The 23,586-nt window shown below is 42.0% G+C and overlaps 1 protein-coding gene across 9 annotated transcripts in view; it reads left to right on the plus strand.

The window, feature by feature from the left end:
• Positions 1-23,586, plus strand: part of ANKRD6 (ankyrin repeat domain 6) — a 174,186-nt gene that overhangs the window by 16,662 nt on the left and 133,938 nt on the right. The gene's annotated exons all lie outside the window — the stretch shown is intronic.

Here is a 23,586-nt window from a genome sequence, read left to right on the forward strand (position 1 = left end):
CCAAGTGGGAGATAAGCTTTCTCTGAGGCCTATTTTTTTTCCTAGTGGCCCATTCCCCTGAATAGGTCCTTACCCACCCACTGTCTAGCCTGGAAACGTCTTGTCCAGTGGGCCTTACCCAGGTGTAACTATGTTTGAAATACAGATACATAGTCAATATTCATAACTTCAGATAAAGTGATACATGCATGCAGATAGGATAATCATATTCAGCAAATCATAACTTTTCCAATGACATCTCACATGCATTATCTTGCATAAAATGCATCATAATTACGCTATAACGATATAATATCACTATGAAGAATATGGGGTGCAGTGTCACAGTGGAAAACCTCAAAAGAACAAAATGAAGAACAGACTTGGGCTACTTAGGTTTCCCCATCATGACTGCCATGCCTGCTGTGTTCTGGACACAGGGCCTTTTCTCAGGATCAGGATGATGATGATGCCCTGGGGCCAGGGGTCTTTTCACCCCATCAGCTCCAGCTGAATCACCAGCATCACCTGGGATGATGACTACTACCATCCTGCTGGGCTGAGCCTGCTTGCCCGCACCTGGTGTGGAGGGGCAGGGCCCTTGGTTGTTTCTGGGGTAGGCCCAGCCCTTGCACTGTATTAGGGTTGGGTGCAGCCTTACTACCGAGTCCGTATCTGGGGGTGGGGATTCTCGCCCACACACTCAGTCTAACAGATTGTCATATTTGGGGTCAGGAAGGCATTTCCCCATGGGTTAGATTGGCAGAGACCCTGGAGGTTTTCACCTTCCTCTGCAGAATGGGACACTGGTCACTTGCAGGTTTAAACTAGTGTAAATGGTGGATTCTTTGTAACCTGAAGTCTTTAAACCATAATTTGAGGACTTCAGTAATTTAGCTAGAGGTTAGGTGCTAATTCCATCAGGCAAGATGACATAACCCAGGAAGTTGGTGGTGTAGTCAAACTCATTCTTTTCAGGTTTTGCACATAAGTCATTTGCCCTGAGGCACTCCAGTACCTGTTGGATGTGTGGTTGTCCAGTGTGAGGCTTTTGGAGAAACTGAGAATATCATCCTAGTAGATTACAGCAAACTGGTCTAGAATGTCCTTAAAGATGCCACTCACAGAGTGCTGGAATGTAGCCAGGGTGATGGAAAGGTCAAAGGTATTCATAGTGTCTGTAGTGGGTGTGGAACATTGTCTTACCTCCTGGATGTGAACCTGGTTGTATGCATTGCACAGGTCGAGCTTGGTGAAAAATTCAGCTGAGCGGACTTGTTCCAGAAGTTCATTAATCAGCAGGAGAGGGTACTTGGTTTTATTGGTAATGTTATTCAAGGCCTGTTCAGGAGAGCCTGACTAAAATAGCTTTGCATGGTAAACAATCTTAATGTGCTTTCTTGTTGAATAGAAATGTTTAACAGAGACATACCTATAAACTGTGCACAATACATTACAATAACTGGATTAGTTGACAGGATAACAACAAAATCTAAGCTCTCATTTGATTACTGATTCTGTCATATGTAGGTATGGAAAACAAGAGTAACACAAAGGAACTATTTATTATTTTCTTTTTTAACCTGCTGTCCTCCCCTTATCAGGCTGATAGGCAGCCAAGCAGAAAGGAGACAGTTGGAAGCAAAGCAAAGGAGAACCCAGAAGTCCCTTTCCTTTCTCCATACTTCCTCTCCCCAATGTCCCATCTATGTATTATGAAATCTACTATTTTGGTAGGAGCTGGTGATAAAGCAGTATTGTACCAATACAGGTAAAACATAATTCAGTCTTCTACGATTGATAGGTCAAAACCAAAATGTTCCTGAATCATGTTACAGTGTGCAAAGATCCAAAGCTGAGGCACAGTTCAGGTATATGATTTAATCTTCTTTATACCACAATACCAACTGTGTTTTAGCCAAGTTGGGATATTGGGGAGGTGTAACACCATTCTCGATTTTTACAGTGTAGATGAGCTCTCGCCTCGATCTGGTTCCTTCCAATAGTAGAGATAAAGGGGCAAGGAATGCTGAAATCTCAGGGCATTTATGTGTTAGCACATAGCACAGGTACTCATGACCAGTTGTAACACTCCTTCCTCGTGTAGTGGGACTAGGACTACATGGAGATACATTAGGGTGCAATGGTACTGGGGCGCAAACTGCATATCTTAAAATTGGCTGCTCTATGCTCTATGCAGTCAGTGTTGCTGACTTTACAAGAACTGTGATAATGCGGCCTGCCTATCAGAGCTCCTTTCTTCCAGATTCTTCTTTCTCCCAAATGTGTGTGGCAAAGCATGATGTTATAGCAGACTTGATCAGCAAATTTGGTACAGATTCATCCTGTGCTCTGGAGGAGACCCCAGTCCCCAAGGTGGGGGTTTCAGGGTAATGACAGGCTATGGAGACCCTGGCAGCTTGGATTCTGTTGGAGCCAAGGTATCTTCAAGGGATGATAAAGGAGGTGAAGGAGTTGGGTGGTAATGTGAGGCATAGGGACCAACACAGATACCCCTTGCCTTTGGCAGATCCCACAGGACTGCGCTGAATTTCTTGCCACTTCCAGAACCGTCTCCTCATACAATGGAAGAATTAGAAGGAAAATTCATGAGTATAAATTTGCTGAGTTTCCACTTCATAGAATATCAGGGTTGGAAGGAACCTCAGGCGGTCATCTAGTCCAACCCCCCCCGCAAAGCAGGACCAATCCCCAACTAAATCATCCCAACCAGGGCTTTGTCAAGCCTGACCTTAAAAACCTCACAGGAATGAGATTCCACCACCTCCCTAGGTAACCCATTCCAGTGTTTCACCACCCTCCTAGTGAAAAAGTTTTTCCTAATATCCAACCTAAACCTCCCCCACTGCAAATTGAGACCATTACTTATTGTTCTGTCACTTCCATGTGTGTCTTGGCATGAGGCCCTGTGTATGTTGCTATTAGGACATGTTCTTAAACCAGGACTGATATGAGACCACTGTTTTTTTGGGACAGCAGTCTGGAAAAGAATCTCAGTCTCTGAGGAAAAAGTTTAGCCATTATCTCCAAAATGATTGCCCATTAGTGATGATGTTTTATCTATGCTAAGTTCCTGTTGGCACAGCGGATTTTCATTCTACCTGATTAGGTGTCATGTTGCAGCATAGCAGATGGCGTGCTTTTGTAGAATTCGCATTAGTAACAGTGTTTTCTTTGGGTCTCTGTAACATTACCTGCAGGTAACCCCTATGCAACACTCATTATATCTCATTTGAAGTAAGATTTGACCTTTTGTAACATCTACCTAACCTTTTGTTTGTACAGCTGGCAGGATTGTCACATGATACATGCAAAGCACATGGTGTTTAAGGTGTATCTAACTTAGGCATTTATAGTGTGCCTATTAGAGTTGTATCTAGGCCCTGTCACTATGAGAGATTGTAACATTATTTACAGTGGACCAAGGGGGGAAAAAAACCTAAAAATTTACAATTCAGTGAATTTTCCCACCTCTGCAATGTCTAAAGGCACCAGAATGAATTAAGGAATGAATTAAGGAAGTAGACAAGAGTATATACAGTACTCACTTACACAGCGATTGAAATATGGTGAATTTCTCACTCTTATTGTGAATCTGCTAGCTTTTACATACAATAGTCAGATAATTGCTTAGGATCAGAAGCCGGACGTGTGCCATTCATGTTAAAATTAGTTTTCTGGCACACTTAATTTTGTTTTAATGTAGTCTTTTTGTTTTTATAATGTTTTTCTGTAAAACAAACAAAAAAACCCCCGCATCATACTGGGGTTTTTCTGTCCCATTACAAATTAACTTTGCCACTTATTCATAAATTTGGGGTAGTTCAGATTTCCAATCCAAAACTCTTAAGTTTTCTGTGTGTCTGTCTGAGGAGTATATCCAACATTGTCAGAAGAATAGACTAGATGATTTAATTATTTTTTCCATCTCTGAATTTTACGATTTATATCTCAACAGCCACCTCATGTAGTGAGTCTGACATGCATATGCATGGTCAAGTAATCACAAGTTTATATGGAGTGTGCTGACAGCTTGTTATCCATAACCTATTTATTCAAAAGGAGCTTTTGAATATGTTGTATATCACAAATCATTTTGAAATGGATTCAAGTGCCCATATCTGAAGGTTTTTGAATGCTTAACATGAGGGTATTTTGTGTGTTGTGGTGGTGGTTGTTTTTTGAACTAAGCAGAGTTCCGTTAGGCAAAATTATATGTGGGCTTCACCGATATGCAGTCCTAGAAAACTGCAAATATTAGGTCCACAGATGGCCATTGTGAATGGGGGAAAGATTGGTTTAATAAATAGTGTCAAAAAGATAAAAGGAATGGGGGAATTTAGTCTCTCATCAGAGAATCATAGAGCTATTTGCAGGAGGGCAACTCAGTTAAATTGATTTTTGCATGTGTAGAAAGTGAGCTTTCAAAATAGTTGTTGGTCCTAGCCGAAGACCATGTATGTCTTATCCCAGCATGATCTCTTAAAGGTGAACTACAAAACCAAGATGAAAAATTAATTCAGCACTGATTTATGCACTTAATGCTCCCTAAACAAGGAGAGTTCTGCAGAAAAATAAGTTTTAAAAGTTAAAACTTAATTTTCATCACTTTGAAATCTTCTGGTACTAAGACCTCCATGTAGCAAATCAGGCTATACTAGAGAATTAGACAGTGTGGAGGAGAAATAATAATTTAAGACTTAAAGTTAAAAATGTTGAATGCCCTTTGTGTTCTGCTGAGTGCTGGGGGCAGTGGTTAGAACATGGAACTAAGAGCCGAGATTTGGTTTGTACTCCAGGCTGTACCACAGACTTTCTTTGTGACTAGTCACAAGGCAAGTCACTTAATCTCTCTCCAGTTTTCTCATCTGTTGGGGATAATAATACCAACTTGTATAAAGAACTTCAAGATCTCTGAAGAGCCATGTAAGTACAAAGTGTAATTATTTAGCACAAAAATCTGTGATTAATTGAGTTTTCATTTAGGCTTTGCAGTTTACATTTAAAGCTGATTTTTGTTGTTGTTGCTTTTTAAACTCCCTGAAACTAGGTTTTTCCAAAGTAAGCCCCATAAGGCCTTTAATTGTTAACAGTTTAATGATACATTGTTCCCTTATAGTTGTGCTAAGGATATTTAAAATGTTTGCTGAGAGGTCAAAAGACAGGTCAGTAATATCACAGTGTCTTGTGTGGTTAGGAACCTCCCATAATGCCTGGCATCCAAGGCATTTGAAAGGTATGGAGTTTGAAAAGACTGCTGCAAATGATTTAAGCTCCACTAATTCCGTTTGAAAGATACAGGAGCGAACATAATGTGGGGCAGATCAAGGCAGCCTAAGGCCTTTAGTAGACATAGTTCTTCAAAACTTTTTTCTTTTTTTAGTAGACATAGTTCTTCAAAACTTTTTCATAACTTTTACAAGGTTATTCACCCGTGTATCAAGATTGTCTTCTGAAATAAGTGTGCATTACATATACTGTGGAACCTTAATTCTGGGCTCGTTAGGGCATACTTTCAGAATCGGCAAATGTTACCTATATAATGTAATCATTCTAGTACATCTTGATGAAGCAAAAATCTTGTAATGAACTAAATTCCTAGGACGGTGTTGCATAATCCATCCCATCCCAGCCACAAACTTTCCCAAACCTAGACAACAAGACAGAAATTTGCATTTGTGCAGATCTAGCTCCTGTGTCAGTACGTGTCTTCATAGAACCCAAGGGGCATTTTGAATGTAAAAATGCATTAAAATAGCTGGCCTGATTTATGAAGAAAAGAAAAAAATAATCATGGTGATCTCGAACTATAAAATATTTTTATTCTGTATCAGGATAATATGTTTAATTTTTTTAGTGCATGTGCATTCACACTAATTATATAATTTGATGCTTGCTTGATGTGCATGTGTATAGACTTTTTTGCAGATGTGCAGATGAGTACAGTATAAATGCATAGATAGAAAGAGATGTACCAGCAGAGATTTTAATTCCAAATATTTAGAGGAAGTAAAAAAAATATCAAGGACTTTGGTATACGACACTCCTTACAATCTCTTCTTTAATTGCAGTGTGAGAACTGAAATTGTAACTCCATTTATTTTAGCTGTTCCCCCTCCTTTGCTAAAAGTTGAGATTTTTGCACAACCCATTATGTTTAAGTGGTTTTAATAGGTTTCACAACAATAGGCTGAACAAGGCATGTGCATTTCTGCCCAGACCTCAAATCTATTGAAAACTGCTTTGGGGAAACCATTATGTGTAATGGATTTTAAGTATTTTTGAGAAGTATGAAGAATCTGCTCGCTTGAGGACATAACGGTTATGCAATCCCATGAACATGTGAACAGCTGTGTCCATAAGCCCTCTTGCCTAGTCTAGGGAGGGTTTGTTAAATGCAGGTGAAATGATCCCAAGAGGTAGGCTGAAATTAACTGAACTTTATTTGAGCCCTGCAGGAAAGGGAGGGATAAAATTTGAACAGTGAAAGAAAAACAATGGGAGCTTCGGGAGAGGTACCTAGAGGAGCAGCCAGGGCAACACACAGACCCCGGTCCACGCCCCCTTCCTCCCCCCCAGGTTCTGGCCGCTTCCTGGAGCAGTGCGGGGGGCCTGCCCTGCCCCTGGTGTGCGCTGAGCCGGAGCCACTCTAGGTAAATGCTGGGGGGGTGGAGGGGGCTACGGGAAGCTGGTGAGCCGCAGAAAATAACCCCGCGGGCCAAGTGTTTGAGACCCCGATCTATCCCTTTCTTCACATTCTGTTAACTTTTTTGACTGCTGCTGCACATTGAGTGGATGTTTTCAGAGAACTATACACAATGACTCCAAGATCTTTCTTGAGTGGTAACAGCTAATTTAGACCCATTCATTTTATATGTATAGTTGGGATTATGTTTTCCAATATGCATTACTCTGCATTTATCAACATTGAATTTCATCTGTCATTTTGTTGCCCAGTCACCCAGTTTTGTGGGATCCCTTTGTAACTCTTTACAGTCTGCTTTGGACTTAACTATCTTGAATAGTTTTGTATCATCTCATATTTTGCCACCTCATTATTAACCCCTTTTTCCAGACCATTTATGAATATGTTGAATAGTACTGGTCCCAGTACAGACCCCTGGGGACACCGCTATTTACCTCTCTCCATTCTGAAAACCGACCATTTATTCCTACCCTTCGTTTCCTATCTTCTCACCAGCTACTGATCCATGAGAGGACCTTCCCTCTTATCCCATGACAGCTTACTTTGCTTAAGAGCCTTTGGTAAGGGACCTTGTCAAAGGCTTTCTGAAAATCTAAGTACACTATATCATGCTTGTCCACATTGGTATCAATAGCAGAAATCCCATTCACTACAGTAGGTGCAGGATTGGGTTCAGAACTGCTTTTTTCCCTTTTTTTCTGCTGTGTCACCAATTATCCTCTTTCTCGCTCAGTAGTCTGCAACACATTCCAGAGAGTGTCTCTCTGTGTGTGTGTGTGTGTGTGTGTGAGAGAGAGAGAGAGAGAGAGAGAGAGAGAGACAAAAATGCCTAGACTGTTACTGAATGAAGGACTTTGTTTGTGATGAATCTTGTAAAATCAGAGCTTTTCACTGAGGCACTAAATCTTTATGACTGAGTCTTTTGTTGCCGCCTTTTGTGTAGGGAGGAGAAGTTGTTAATTATTGTCTTGTGACACTTCCTTATGCTCTGGTCTGGATAAACCAGAAGGATTAATGGATTTAGTCCAGGGAGAAAGGGGTATGGTGCAATGGATGTGAAATGCTAATGGAAAAATGTAATATGTAGTAAATGTATTTGTTTTTGTTCACAGATGTGTGAAGTATTATGTAAGCATAGAAATGGGAGTTATTTTAGAAACAGGTCGGGGCACTTGAGTGTCAAGTGTTTTCAGGCAGCTAAGAGAAGTGAGTGCCTGTTACACTGGCAAGTTCTACCACACTTTGGAGGTAAGTCCCTCAAAGGTCAGAACTAAATTTAATAAACTTACTTTCAAACTTCATTCTTGAAGGTGTAACAGTATCCTGGAAGACTATAGAAAACTGGAGAACTAGTAGGATTATGTTACATTGTAAGGGTCAAAGAAATGAAACCTTAAAAGGAGAAGGGATTTTTATTCCATTATTTTAAACTCTATTTTTTTGTTTGTTTCTGTTAGCTTCTATTTAACAGAAACATTTGGAGAAAAACTCATTTTGTTAAGAATTCACCATCATTGCCCCCCTAATTAATGGCTGAAAAAGCTGCTGCTATGTATTTTTGACTCCTCCAAAAAGTTTGTTCTTCATGCTAAGGTCCACAGATTCATTACAATGGGCAGCTTGCGAGCAGACCCTGACCTGTCTGTCACTGGCAGCAGGGAAATGTCCCACCTCCTGAAGTTCCCACCAGTTTTTTCTGCCTCCACAGTGGCCAACTGCTCAATCAGATCTTCCTTCTCCAGAGATTTTTGTAGGAGATGTGGAAAAAACCAGTGGGTGATTAGTTCAGGTATCAGTTGGTTGTACGAGATTCATTGAAAAAGGTCCTTTGATTTTGTCATGATTTTAAAACTGCTGGACATTTTGAAGTTGTAAAAACCTTGTTCAAGATTAGAGAAAAATTCTATTGGGGAAGTGTGATGCTTGCATTGAAAAGGAGGTTTGTTTAAGACAGCAGTATCTTGTGGGGGCACCAGTGAGGTGTTACCCATACAAAATTCTCTGTTACACACACTCTAGAGCATCCACCTTTACCCGTCCATGGGCTCAAGGTGTAATCTTGCTAATTTAGGCACCACCACCCTTTCCCAGTTCATAAGGCTCCAGGCAAAAGGCACCTAACTTTTCCCAGGGTGTAATCTGGTTAATTTAAATACCCACCCTTGCCCAATTCTCGGGCTCAGGGTGTATTGTTCTGTGGGTTTGCCGGACCTTTTACCAGTGACCTTTCACCACTTTTACCAGTTGTGACAAAGTTCCTCCTCTGCCTTGGTGAGTCCTGCGCTTACTGGTGGATTTGCTTGCCTCAGAGATTCACGGCCACCCTCAGTTTGGCCACTTTTGCTAGTGGCTCAAACCTGCCGTTCACTCAGCTAACCTCATCGCTGGCCAGCATGGGGGAAGGGAGGAGAACAATCCCCGCAGTCTCTGCTCACCCACCTAGTGGGTTGGGGGATAGGCCAGGGACCTTCCCCTCTGGTGGGACCCACAGTCCAGGTCACCTTCTCTTGTCTCAAATAGGGATTGAGGGGGATGGGGGGAACCCAGGCCTGCCCTCTACTCCGGGTTCCAGCCCAGGGCCCTGTGGATTGCAACTGTCTACAGTGTCTCTTGTAACAGCTGCATGACAGCTACAACTCCCTGGGCTACTTCCCCAGGGCCTCCTCCCAACACCTTCTTTACCCTCACCGCAGAATCTTCCTCCTGAAGCCTGATCACGCTTGTACTCCTCAGTCCTCCAGCAGCACACCACCTCACTCCCTGCTCCTTGCACATCCTCCCCTAACTGATGGGAGGTCTTTTTTAAACCAGGTGTCCTGATTAGTCTGCCTGCCATAATTGATTCTAGTATGTTCTTAATTGGCTCCAGGTGTCTTAATTAGCTTGCCTGTTTTAATTGGTTCTATCAGGTTCTTGATTGCTCTAGTGCAGCCCCTGCCCTGGTCACTCAGGGAACAGAAAACTGTTATTCCAGTGGCCAGTATATTTGCCTTCGACCAGACTCCTGTACCCCACTGGTCTGGGTCTGTCACATATCCCTCCCCCCTGCTCAACACCAAGGGGTTGGGCAGCTTGGGACGCCAGACAGTGCACATGTGACAAGCCATCGGCATTGCCGTGACGGCTCCCTGCTCCATGCTGCACACGGAACTGGAAAGGTTGGAAGGATAAGAACCACTTGGTCACCCTTGCGCTCTTCTCCTTTGAAGAGGGGCAGGGTCGGTCACGAGGACAAATCTGCGCCCAAGCAGGTAGTAGCGCAATGTTTCCATGGCCCATTTTACAGCGAGGCACTCCTCTCTCCACCACTGCATATTTCTGTTCCCTCGGAAGGAGTTTCCTACTGAGGTAGAGAGTTGGGTGTTCCTCCTCCCCGACCATCTGTGATAGAGCAGAGCTCACTTCATCTCAAAGCTTCTGCTCAAATAAATTGGTTAGTCTCTAAGGTGCCACAAGTCCTCCTTTTCGTTTTGCGGATACAGACTAACACGGCTGCTACTCTGAAATAGAGAAATGGAGATCATAAAGACAAAACAATAAAGAAGCAGGGTTTTCACAACCACAACTTGTTGATAAGTGATTTCTTGCCAGACAGGATGCCATCAAACAAAGTTTTCTTTAACCATCTTAAGATTTGTTTCTTTATCTGGTGATGATGGGTGCTATTAGGACAGGATCACCTTCTTAACAGCCCAATGTTACATTGTTTTAATATGATTTAGATGGAATGTGAGGATGTGACTTTCTGGTTTCTGCTCTCCTAATATGGCTGCAGACAAAGGCCTCAGACCTTACAATATGGCTAAAGGAAAAGGCCTTATCCTTACAGGGGTGCATTACTGTTGATGTGCTTTGGCCTTTGCCTGAGACAGAGTCTGGTAATCAATATTTGTTGGTAGCCCTAGTCTACTTTACAAAGTGGCCTGAATTTCCAGTAAGGAACCAAGACTGTATGATTGTAACAGAGTTTCTACTGAATGAATTCTTCACCAGATTTGGTGTCGTGAACGCTTTACGCATGGATCAAGGGAGCAATTTTGAATCCATAGTGTTTCAGTAGGCTTCTGAGATTCTAAGGAACCACAAAACTCTCACCACCTCAGCGCACCCACAATCTGATAGGATGGTGGAAAGTTTCAATTGGATTCTGGGGGGGTTCAGCTGGCTACCTTTGTAGAACAGCACAAAAGGGACTTGGATCAGCATATCCCCTTTCTTTTGATTACTTATAGAACAGCTGTCAAAGAGAGTACAAAATGTACTCCAGCACTCCTCATGTTTGGGCATGATGAAAAGGACCCCAGTGAACCTCTGGTAGGGAGTTCCTGACAAGGAACAAAGCAATTTGTACCATTTGGACTATATAGAAACCCTACAGTCCAAAACCGAAAAAGTTCACATCTTTTCTAGAGAAAATTTTAGGATATCCTCTGATAAAATGAAAAGGCTCAATGATGTAATGGGGAAAGTTTTAAGAGGGTCCCTTGTCTGATTCCACAATCCTAGGGGAAAGAAGAGTAAGAGCTTTAACCCATGGTCTTCCCAAGGTTTAACCAGGTAATACTGGCCCAAATAAATGAATTGGTGTAAACAATTGAGTCCCAAGACTAAACTCTGAGTTATATATAAGGACCATCTGAGAAGGTATCATGTGGACAAGATTTCAGCATGGCAGCCACCTGAAACTAGAAATATAGCTATGGAAACTGAGGCTGGAAAATTTGTGACAGTAATGAGTTTCCCCTTTAGAACAGAATGGGTGTGTGATGGGTTGAACCCCCCTTTCAGGGTGCCACCTGATGTTCTGGTGTCTCACTGAGCCTGACCTTTCCACCAGCCTGGGTTTCCTCACCCTGTTCTTGCTGTGCTAGGCCCTCAAGCCTTCTCCAGCACACACACAGGTAACATACCCAGCTGCAGACACAGACTGAAATCAGCTCTGTGTGGAAGGACTTAGCTTGGAGAATGGCCAGCACTCACGCGCACACCTTCTTTGGGGTATAAAACCCAAAATAATAATGTCTTGAGCTGTATAGAAAGATCTGCACAGTGCAAGCTCATAAAAATTCAACCTCTCCCTCAATGTGTAGAGAAATATTTCTAGCTTTTTGCCCCCTCCAGATATGAATTGCATAAAATGGGTTTTGAAATAAACAAGTAATAAGTTTATTAACTACAAAATGTAAATTTTAAGTGATTACAAGGGATAGCAAACAGAAAAAAACAGATCACTGAGCAAATAAAACAAAACATGCAAACTAAGCTTAATACACTCAAGAAACAGGTTACAAAATGTAATTTCTCACCTTAAGAAAAGGAGTACTTGTGGCACCTTAGAGACTAACAAATCTCTAAGTTACTATTTATTACTCTAAGTAATAAATAAATAAGTAAATTTATTACACTAAGGTGCCACAAGTACTACTTTTCTTTTTACGGATACAGACTAACACGGCTGCTACTCTGAAACCTCTCACCTTAATGTTATTTTTGGACTGGTTGCTGAGTTTCTGTAGTTTAGATTTCGTTATTTCTCTTTGCAGACTAGACCCCTCTCAGCCTGGACTCAGCCCTTGCCTTTCCCTCAGCTTAGTTCCTTTTCCTGCAGATGTTTTTAGCAATCTTTCTTCCTGGATGGGGAGACAATGAAGAAGAGTCCTGATGGCCTTACTCCCCAGCCTTAAATAGAATTTATATAAGGCGTGAAACCTTTGTTTCCAGTAGAAAAATACCAGCAGTGTCCAAGGTGGTACTCTGTACCAGTGACATCATCAAATGACCCTGCAGTGTCAAAGCAACATCCCAGGAAGTTCCTCAGGACAGTGGGAGATTAGTGTCTTCAAAGTTCTATTAACAAAAAGAAAAGGAGTACTTGTGGCACCTTAGAGACTAACCAATTTATTTGAGCATGAGCTTTCGTGAGCTGTGAGCATGATGCATCCGATGAAGTGAGCTGTAGCTCACGAAAGCTCATGCTCAAATAAATTGGTTAGTCTCTAAGGTGCCACAAGTACTCCTTTTCTTTTTGCGAATACAGACTAACACGGCTGTTACTCTGAAACCGTTCAAAGTTCTATTGTCCTTCTTAAATAGCTCATTCAGGCTGATTGCCTACTGTCTGGTGGGCGTTCCCCCAAATACACAAAAAGAAAAGGAGGACTTGTGGGACCTTAGAGACTAACAAATTTATTTGAACATAAGCTTTCGTGAGTAGCTCAAGAAAGCTTATGTTCAAATAAATTTGTTAGTCTCTAAGGTGCCACAAGTCCTCCTTTTCTTTTTGCGGATACAGACTAACACGGCTGCTACTCTGAAACCCCCAAATACAGACACAGTTGTAATTGTAACAAAGTCAATAATCCTAACCTCAGATACAGAAATGATACATGTATAAAAATTGGATAAACACATTCAGTAGATCATAACCTTTTCAATGATACCTCACATGACCCAATTTGCATAAAACAAATCTTAGTTATGCCATGTTCATGTCATAACAATATTTCTATGAAGTATATGGGGTGTAATATCACAAGGTGGGCCATGCTCCACAGAGCAGATTCCATGGAAATAATAGATGTTCTTCAGGGGTCATTGAAAGAAGGTCCCTATTAGGCATTTGGGGCAGGGAAAGAAAAACTTGGGTTGATGATGTGAATATATTCCAACACACACAGTGGATATGTAAATAGTTAAGACTGCATCAATAGTAATTTGTCAGTTTGTTTCCTCTTTAGGGTGTCACCACTGTAAGCTCCACCAGGGCAGTGGGCAAAGCTGAGAGGGGGTGTCTGTGATGTAGGTTGGGAGTAACTGCTGCCCTTCATTTAAGATAGTTGTAAGAAATTCATAAGTTCCTTTATGGAACCAGAGAGCTGAAATAATAGTGGCCTGTACCCCAAACACAGGCACACATCACTGCCCAAGACAAAGGCACCTGCAATGCACATGTTTCAGAGTAACAGCCGTGTTAGTCTGTATTCGCAAAAAGAAAAGGAGTACTTGTGGCACCTTAGAGACTAACCAATTTATTTGAGCATGAGCTTTCGTGAGCTACAGCTTACAGCTCACGGCTGTTACGAAAGCTCATGCTCAATAAATTTGGTTAGTCTCTAAGGTGCCACAAGTACTCCTTTTCTTTTTGCAATGCACATGTGAGCAGAGGAGTTCCTCTGTCTATTGTTTTGTGAAGGTTTGCATGTCTGTGAGAGAGAAGCAGGAAAAACACCAGACAAGCTGACAGAGAAGGGGCAAAGTAAAGCTAAGGATGCATTCAGAACGAGCACTGGGAATGTGTTCTTGAGAAAATCTGAGAGTGATTTTTGGGCTAAGTGCAAACTGGAAAAGGGGATTGAAACTGTGCGCAAAGAAACGGTCTCTTCTTGTTCATTTCCTGCAGCGTTCACGGAAACAGGACTTTTATGTATATTTTTTGTAAATAAACATGATTGCATCAAAGAAACACCTGAGTCCATCATCACCAATTTCTCCTCCTAATTGGCGCAACCTACAAGACAATTTGTGCCTAATGGTTCTGGTCAAAAGGGGTGATAGTATTTTTAATTCAGACAGGTAGTCTTCACAACTATCATGACATTTGTTCCTTAAATTAATTCAAGAAATATTCTTCCTTCACTGAAGCATCAAAGTCCGGTCTTCAGGAGCACTGATAATTGCAGCACAGCTTAGCCATGTCAGCTACATGGCTATTCGTTCACCAAATTCTGCCTACTGATCATCCAATCTTAGCCACCGCCGTTTCTTTTCTTTTCACAGAGGTCTTCTCCATGCTTTAGTGCACTTGGGAAGATGGAGGAGATATTTATATATAATTTGTCTTGTTTTGGTTATCTGTATGTAAAGGATGATCCTGCTTCCAAACCTGGAGGCACACTGCTACGAAAATCCTATTATAACAGCACTGTAGACCTCAGCACGAAGAAGAACATGAAAAGTTATCTGTGCTTACCTGAAAATTTCCTTTCAAGCAGTAACATCAATAGATCTGGCCCATCCTGGGGACAAGTGGATAATCCAGAACAGAGATGGAAATTGACAATGTACAAGCATTTGGGTTTGTTGTCATGAGGGTTTAACATGTTCTGCGGTAAAAGAAATTGTTCTTTTTTCTCAAAGTATATTTAACACAATCTAAATTAGGAAAGTAGATTTGAATTATGCCTGCTGTGGAAATTCTCAGCTGGAGAGAACAGGAGGCAGAGTAATCTCCTGCTGCCAGTGACTGACAGGTCTGGTTCTACCCCCAGGCTTGTAAGCATGCTGAAGTACTCGTAATAAATATGTGGACCTTGTTCAAAGAGAGGAAATTTTCGGGTAAGTACAGATACATTTTCCTAATTTTCCCTTCCTCTCCCACACCCCCAATAATGAGAAAGGAAGAAAAGATTTCACTTTCCTAATATTTCTAGGAAAACATAAACAGGAATACTTTGTATTTTAAATTGAAACAAAACCAAAATTTCAAGCCTTCTGTATACAACTTAAGATATCAAAAATGAGCAGAAATTCAGGTCTTTGTTTTTGTTTGCAGATCACCTTTTAAAAGTGATTTGGCCATAAGTCTAATGGTAAACTCCTACTATGAAGGCACCACCTGATGGTGGACTTGAGAAGGTTGGAAAATATGTACAGTAAAAGCTTTTTTATTCGCCATGTTGGGGGAATGGGAGGTGCTGGTAAGGGAAAAATTCCGGTTAACTAAGAGGGAGGGAGTTTGGGTGTGATGTTTGGATGCAAGAGGCAGTGTGGGGTGAGGGCTCTGGGAGGGAGTTTGGGTGTAAGAGGGGGCTCGGGGAAGGGGTTGGGGCACGGGAGGGGTTTTGGGGTGCTCGATCCGGTGGGTGCTCATCTTGGGTGGCTCCCCACAAGTGGAGACCTGTCTCTGCTGCTCCTAGGTGGAGGCACAGCTAGGCGGTTCTGCGTGCCGCCCTCCCAGCACCCCACCCTGCCCCGAGCGCTGGCTCCGCAGCTCTCATTGGCCAGGAGCTGCAGGGGTGGCACCTGTAGGTGGAGGCAGCGTGCAGAGCCACCCAGCCAGGCCTCCGCCTAGGAACAGCAGAAACATGTTGCCACTGGCAGGGAGCCATGCGGAGCCAGGTCTGGAGCCTGCTGGCCCCGCACCAACAGGACTTTTATGTCATCTATGAATTTACTGAGGGTGCAATCCATCCCATCATCCAGATCATTAATAAAGATGTTGAACAAAACTGGCCCCAGGATCTATGCCTAGGGCACTCTGCTTGATACCAGCTGCCAACTAGACATGGAGCCATTGATCACTACCCATTGAGCCCGACAATCTAGCCAGCTTTCTATCCACCTTATAGTCCATTCATCCAATCCATACTTTTTTAACTTGCTGGCAAGAATATTGTGGGAGACTTTGCTAAAGTCAAGATATATCACGTCCACTGCTTTCCCGGTATCTATAGAGCCAGTTATCTCATCATAGAAGGCAATCAGGTTGATCAGGCATGACTTGCCCTTGGTGAATCCATGTTGACTGTTCCTGATCATCTTTCTCTCCTCCAAGTGCTTCAAAATGGTTTCCCTGAGGACCTGCTCTATGATTTTTCCAGGGACTGAGGTGAGCCTGACTGGTCTTTAGTTCCCCGGGTTCTCCTTCTTCCCTTTTTTAAAGATGGGTACTATATTTGCCATTTTCCAGTTGTCCGGGACCTCCCCTGATCACCACGAGTTTTCAAAGATAATGGCCAATGGCTCTGCAATCATATCAGCCAATTCCCTCAGCACCCTTGGATGCATGAGATCTGGACTTGTGCATGTCCAGCTATTCTAAATAGTCCTTAACCTGTTCTTTCAGCACTGAGGGCTGCTCACCTCCTCCCCATACTGTGTTGCCCAGGACAGCAGTGTGGGAACTGACCTTTTCTGTGAAGACCGAGGCAAAAAAAGCATTGAGTACTTCAGCTTTTTCCACATCATCCATCACTAGGTTGCCTCCTCCATTCATTAAAGGTCCCACACTTTCCCTGACCTTTTTCTTGTTGCTAACATACTAATATAAACCCTTCTTGTTACCCTTCACATCCCTTGCTAGCTGCAACTCCAGTTGTGTTTTGGCCTTCCTAATTACACCCCTGCATGCTTGAGCAATATTTTTATACTCCTCCTTCTCATCTGACCAAGTTTCCGCTTCTTGTAAGCTTCCTTTTTGTGTTTAAGCTCACCAAAGATTTCACTGTTAAGCCAAGCTGGTTGCCTGACATATTTGATATTCTTTCCTCACATTGGGATGGTTTGTTCCTGTACCCTCAATAAGGCTTCTTTAAAATACAGCCAGCTTTCCTGGACTCCTTTTCCCTTCATATTAGCTTTCTAGGGGATCCTGCCCGTCAGTTCCCTAAGGGAGTCAGTCTGCTTTTCTGAGGTCCAGGGTCCATATTTTGCTACTCTCCTGTCTTCCTTAACTTTGGCTAAGGTTTTAAAGATTCTGGACTTTCTTCATAGGTTCTATTACAGTTACATTCTGTTTTCGTTATCATGGAACATTGTGAAGATTGCTCATGTATTAATGTTTTCCCTCAGATTAGAGGTAAGTGTAAAGACCAAAAGATTTAGTAGAGAGCTTGGCTGTCTTGGAATGCTTCAATTCATCATCTATTAAATAAGAGTCATCCCAACACATATTTGTGTTTCTTAATTATTTTCATTGCTCTTTCTTGCCTTTCTGAGCAGCTGTCCTTGATGAAGCTGGTTTGATTCAAGAGTGCCTTGTGCATGGGTAACACCACACTTTGGCACATCTCCATAAAATACTTCCTTGATTCTTGAAGAGTTCCAATGATACAAGGACAAAATTATACTTTCTTACTCCATATTGTCTGGTTTGAATACTGCAATAACATTAGATGTTCTAAAGCTTTTTATTACACTAGTTCACAGTGCAGTTTTTGAGAACAAGATTGGACCTGCTGAACATCCCATGGTGGTTGAGAGGACAGGAGGCAAGGTTTTCTGTATTGTTGGCCCATGATGATGGACAGTTCTGTCTTCTTAATGTACATCAAAGTCCATTAGGAACATCCTTTTGGGGAGACTGGATACATACTTGTTTTTATTTTTAGGCCCCAAGTGGACAGACCTCTGTGTCTTGGAGTCTACTATTGGGTGGCCTGGGGATCTTGATTCACTTCCTTTCTCCCAAGATTCTGGGGATAACCGGCTGGCCCACTCCCCCATCTTTTGTGTTTGTGGGTGAGGGGGCACTCAAAAGAAGCTACTGCTCCCTGGTCCATATGGGGAGAATTTTCTTCAAAGATTCCTGTCCTTTCCCCTCTGGACTGGCTCAGCTAGCTCCACACTGAACCAGCTAAGCACTAGGCATAGCAGGGTGGGGTTTCCCTCTGGGGAAGAGCAAATTCCCTGGTTACTGGGGAGGAATCTCTCTGCCTCCCCACCAGCCCCAGGTTATCATAGGCCGAGCCCAGACCTCAGTCTTCTATCCTCCTTGCACAGATACTTACTATGCAAGTGACTTGAGACCTGTGAGAGCCAGTTCCTTTCCAGTAATTATGCATGCAAGTTGTTGTCACCTCCCAATGATTTTACAGCCTGTTCTATGTAATTCTTTATCTACTATATTCTAAGCTCATGTGGACCCAGATGTTCATATGCTAAAAAGATATTTTATTAGCTGTGTGCATATAGGTACACTGTAATGGTACTACTGAGCATCCGGAGATAAATACACTGAATCAGTTTTACAGTGTTGAGAGACTTGTCCGATTACATATTCATCTATGCTCAGTGGATGTGAAAATTGAAATAAGTACTTTTGATAGTCTGGTTTCCTCCTATGATCCTTGAAAGCTTGTGGTTGTTATAAATATTTATAAAGTAATCACAACGTATAAATGAGGATTGGGTCACATTGTACTAGCACTGTACAAACGAATACAAATGCAGCCTTTGTGTTAAGGAGTTAATGTTCTTCTTGATACTACAGAACAACAATTGTACTGTTTTCAAATAGATTTTCTTTAGAAATGAAGAGCCATGTTTCCAACTTCAGTTGACGAATTTGAAGGATATTGCTGTCTTTTAAAACTTTCTGCCTCAATATATGACAAATTGTTTCTCATGCTAATGTGCACCATTCTGAGGAACAACGGAAAGTATGGGAGGAAGGAAGGTCGCTGCATGTTGCTAGACCTCTCATTTACTCCAGTCATTGATGTGCCTTTTTTCTAGTGTTTATAATACCTGCTGGTAGTTTGTCTGTTATACCAATAAAAACAAAAACCAGCAGGATCTTATTAAAGGGAAAAAGGCAAAATACCACATTTATTGTGAATACAGAAAGAATCATAGTAAGCAGTTATAGCTATAACATTCCATTCAATCTCATATTTATTCACTCACACACACACACACACACACACACACAGGTTCTGCAAGGTTGTTATCATAGTTACCAGCCTTAGAGTTGCTCATGCCAAGCCACTGGCCAGGTGGCCTGGACATGAGGAGGGAGCAGGGCCTTGTCAGATGCTCATCTGATGCTCCTGGAAGTTGGTTTGCAGAATGAGACCCCAAAGTTCTCACTTTTTAGAGTCTATTTTTATAGGAATTTCTTCCTATGCCAGTCTATGGGAATTGCTTCATCATGCTGTTGCTGAATCAATCAGCAGATGGCACATTCCTGACAGGTCTGTGCTGCTAGATGTTATGTTGTTCTTTGGTTCTCCCATTCTTGAGGCTGTTGGGTGGATTCCAGTCTGCCCTCCGGGGGGGTCCTCTGGTTATTTCCACTTGACGCCTTCTTCAGCCAATGGACACTGGATTCTTAGGCTGGCACCTCCCTGATCATTCAGTTATTATCCATACCAAGCATCCATCCACATACATCCTCTATCTCTATTTTAATCACAATTGTTAATACAACAAAAGGGCGGGGAGTCTCTGGGTGCTGTTTCTGTTGTTACAGAGTATTGCTTTGAGTCTCTCTCTGTGAATTGCTTTGAGAACAGACTCTGTCTTAGAATGTACTAACACAATTAGCAGCTTGCAAGTTTCACACATAGAGGGAGAGAAACAGTACCAAAAACCAAGAGACCTCTTAATTAGTAATACCCTGGAATTTAAACTCTGGGGAATCAAACTCATTTGTGATTTTAATACAGAACTTCTTTAATATGATCCAACATGTCTTGTGTGTTCTCGACTAAAGATCATTTGAACAGTGGATTTGTCTCTTGCGGAAGGAACCGTACTCTAATCTGCCTAAGTACTGAAATCAGTGTAGTTGCACTGCAAGATTGTATACAAAGTGTTTCCCTTGTTAGGCTATTTAAAGTGTAAGTTCCTTCCTAGTTCAAATTGTTATTAACAGTAAAGCAAACACATTTTAACACTGAACATACTATTATCTAAAACCAATTTATACTGCTTTGCTTGTTGCTACACTTGAGTCTGACAGCCTTTCTGTTACAAATCCATGTGTATAGAAGGATTTAACTCATCCGTAATATTATCTGATTGGAAATATGGCACAGAGTCTCAGCTACTAGAGAAAATAGCTTTTTTTACACTTTTAAAAAAAAGTTTGTCAGTTAGGGAATGGAGTTGCGCTCTTATAATCCACTAGAAGTGGGTATCAGAGTAGCAGCCGTGTTAGTCTGTATTCGCAAAAAGAAAAGGAGGACTTGTGGCACCTTAGAGACTAACCAATTTATTAGAGCATAAGCTTTCGTGAGCTACAGTTTCACTCTTACCACATCAAAAGCTCATCTCTAGTGGTTTTTACTGAGGGACTGGAGTCTTCTCTTGTCCTTCAACTAGCAGGAGCTGGTAGATCTCTTTGCTCCTGCTCCCTCCCTGTTGTTTCAATTAATCTTCTCACCTCTGTCCCAGTCCCAGGCACCTTCCCCTCTGATAGCATCCCCTTAATCACCTGAGAATTGTCTTAAGTATTGAAAAAAGAAAAGGAGTACTTGTGGCACCTTAGAGACTAACCAATTTATTAGAGCATAAGCTTTCGTGAGCTACAGCTCACTTCCTCAGATGCATATCGTGGAAACTGCAGCAGGCTTTATATATACACAGAGAATATGAAACAATACCTACTCCCACCCCACTGTCCTGCTGGTAATAGCTTATCTAAAGTGATCATCAGGTGGGCCATTTCTAGCACAAATCCAGGTTTTCTCACCCTCCACCCCCACACACAAATTCACTCTCCTGCTGGTGATAGCCCATCCAAAGTGACAACTCTTTACACAATGTGCATGACAATCAAGTTGGGCTATTTCCTGCACAAATCCAGGTTTTCTCACATCCCCCCCACCCCCATACACACACAAAATAATGCGTTGGAGGGGTTTTAGTTGGGGGCTGAAGGTGACGGCTAGCGGCCCCCAACTAAAACCCCTCCAACGCATTAAGGATCTACAACCTATCCTAAGGGATGACCCAACACTCTCACAAATCTTGGGAGACAGGCCAGTCCTTGCCTACAGACAGCCCCGCAACCTGAAGCAAATACTCACCAACAACCACATACCACACAACAGAACCACTAACCCAGGAACTTATCCTTGCAACAAAGCCTGTTGCCAATTGTGCCCACATATCTATTCAGGGGACACCATCACAGGGCCTAATAACATCAGCCACGCTATCAGAGGCTCGTTCACCTGCACATCCACCAATGTGATATATGCCATCATGTGCCAGCAATGCCCCTCTGCCATATACATTGGTCAAACTGGACAGTCTCTACGTAAAAGAATAAATGGACACAAATCAGATGTCCAGAATTATAACATTCATAAACCAGTCGGAGAACACTTCAATCTCTCTGGTCACGCAATCACAGACATGAAGGTCGCTATCTTAAAACAAAAAAACTTCAAATCCAGACTCCAGCGAGAAACTGCTGAATTGGAATTCATTTGCAAATTGGATACTATTAATTTAGGCTTAAATAGAGACTGGGAGTGGCTAAGTCATTATGCAAGGTAGCCTGTTTCCTCTTGTTTTTTCCTACCCCCCCCCCCCCCAAGATGTTCTGGTTTAACTTGGATTTAAAGTTGAAGAGTGGTCAGTTTGGATGAGCTATTACCAGCAGGAGAGTGAGTTTGTGTGTGTATGGGGGTGGGGGGGATGTGAGAAAACCTGGATTTGTGCAGGAAATAGCCCAACTTGATTGTCATGCACATTGTGTAAAGAGTTGTCACTTTGGATGGGCTATCACCAGCAGGAGAGTGAATTTGTGTGTGGGGGTGGAGGGTGAGAAAACCTGGATTTGTGCTAGAAATGGCCCACCTGATGATCACTTTAGATAAGCTATTACCAGCAGGACAGTGGGGTGGGAGTAGGTATTGTTTCATATTCTCTGTGTATATATAAAGCCTGCTGCAGTTTCCACGATATGCATCTGAGGAAGTGAGCTGTAGCTCACGAAAGCTTATGCTCTAATAAATTGGTTAGTCTCTAAGGTGCCACAAGTACTCCTTTTCTTTTTGCGATTACAGACTAACACGGCTGTTACTCTGAAACCTGTCCTTAAGTATTGAAGGAGCCTTGTCATGGTTGATAGATTCTGACAATACCTTGTGCCATTAAGTTGTTTGGGCCTTTTGTGCCCACCTTGGAACACACATGGCTTTGTGACAATGCTTTGGAAGATCTTAGTCTTCTCTGCCCCTTTGGCCGAAATAAAAGCTGTCACTGCCCCCTTTTTCTGGCTCCCTCAAGATAGGAGAGAGAGATTTCTTTGGAGAGTGACATTCAGGCTGTGTCTACACTACAGCTTATGCTAGCATAATATATGTCACTCAGAGGTGTGAATAAACCAGCTCCTTAAGCAACATAAGTTAGGCAGGCATAAATGCTTGTGTGCACAGCGCAACGTTGGAGGGAGAGCTTCTCCCATCAACATAGCTTCTGCTGTTCACAGAGGTGGCTTCTGGTTATAAAATTATATGCACCATTTAACCAGAATGTCTAAATTACTTTTGTAGAACTAGTGCTTCTTCAGAGTGAAGTAAAAGAGCTACTGCAGCTTACTGAAAATTTCCCCCAATATATTACTGATCAGATGGTGTTACAAAAGAGGATGACTCTCAGAAGGTGTGTGTTGTGAGTAGAGAATATTTTAAATATAAAAGACATACTTTGATTCAGTGTGCAAGATCAAGAGTAATATATTTTGTAATGAGGGAAGAATGTAGGCAATTTGATACAAGAAGGGTTTCAAAAATCACTTGAGATTTTTTTTTAATGAAGTGAGTTGCTAGTATGGTTAACTGCATTATCATGTACAGGACATGCTTCTAATTCTGTAACAGAAACTCCTTATCAAAAACATTGTTTTTATATAAACATTGTGAAAAGTTTACCCTTAAATAAGACCCATGTTGAGCTCGTTTCGAAAGTGGGGAATGGGATAAAATCTTACACATACTTGAAATGCCTGAACAGAGGAAAGAGTGTTAGTCAATTTAAAACATTATTTCCTCTTGCATTAGCTGTGTGATATTTTTTACAGTGCTGGTTTTAACATTACATGCATTCGTCATATTACTTCAGCATGGTACTCAATTCCCTAGCCTTTCTTCAAGAACATAATAAACATCTCTGATGCCTTAACCATGCACTGACACAGAGATAGTCACATCCTGAGAGATGATACAGGCTAGTCCAGATTACTTATTTTTTTTCAACTCTCAAGGGGGAGTGACTTCTTGTACCAAGTCATGTGCTTCACATAAGGGGATTCTGTCATGTAAGGGGAAAGGGAGGCCAAGTTAGGGGCATACCAGATGTGAAAATAAACATCATTTTTTTCTAAATGAATGGTAATTACTTTTCCAAATTTATACTCCTCCATCAGG

The sequence above is a fragment of the Lepidochelys kempii genome, chromosome 3 (assembly GCF_965140265.1).
Source record: "Lepidochelys kempii isolate rLepKem1 chromosome 3, rLepKem1.hap2, whole genome shotgun sequence".
In the NCBI taxonomy this organism is placed as follows: Eukaryota; Metazoa; Chordata; order Testudines; family Cheloniidae; genus Lepidochelys; species Lepidochelys kempii.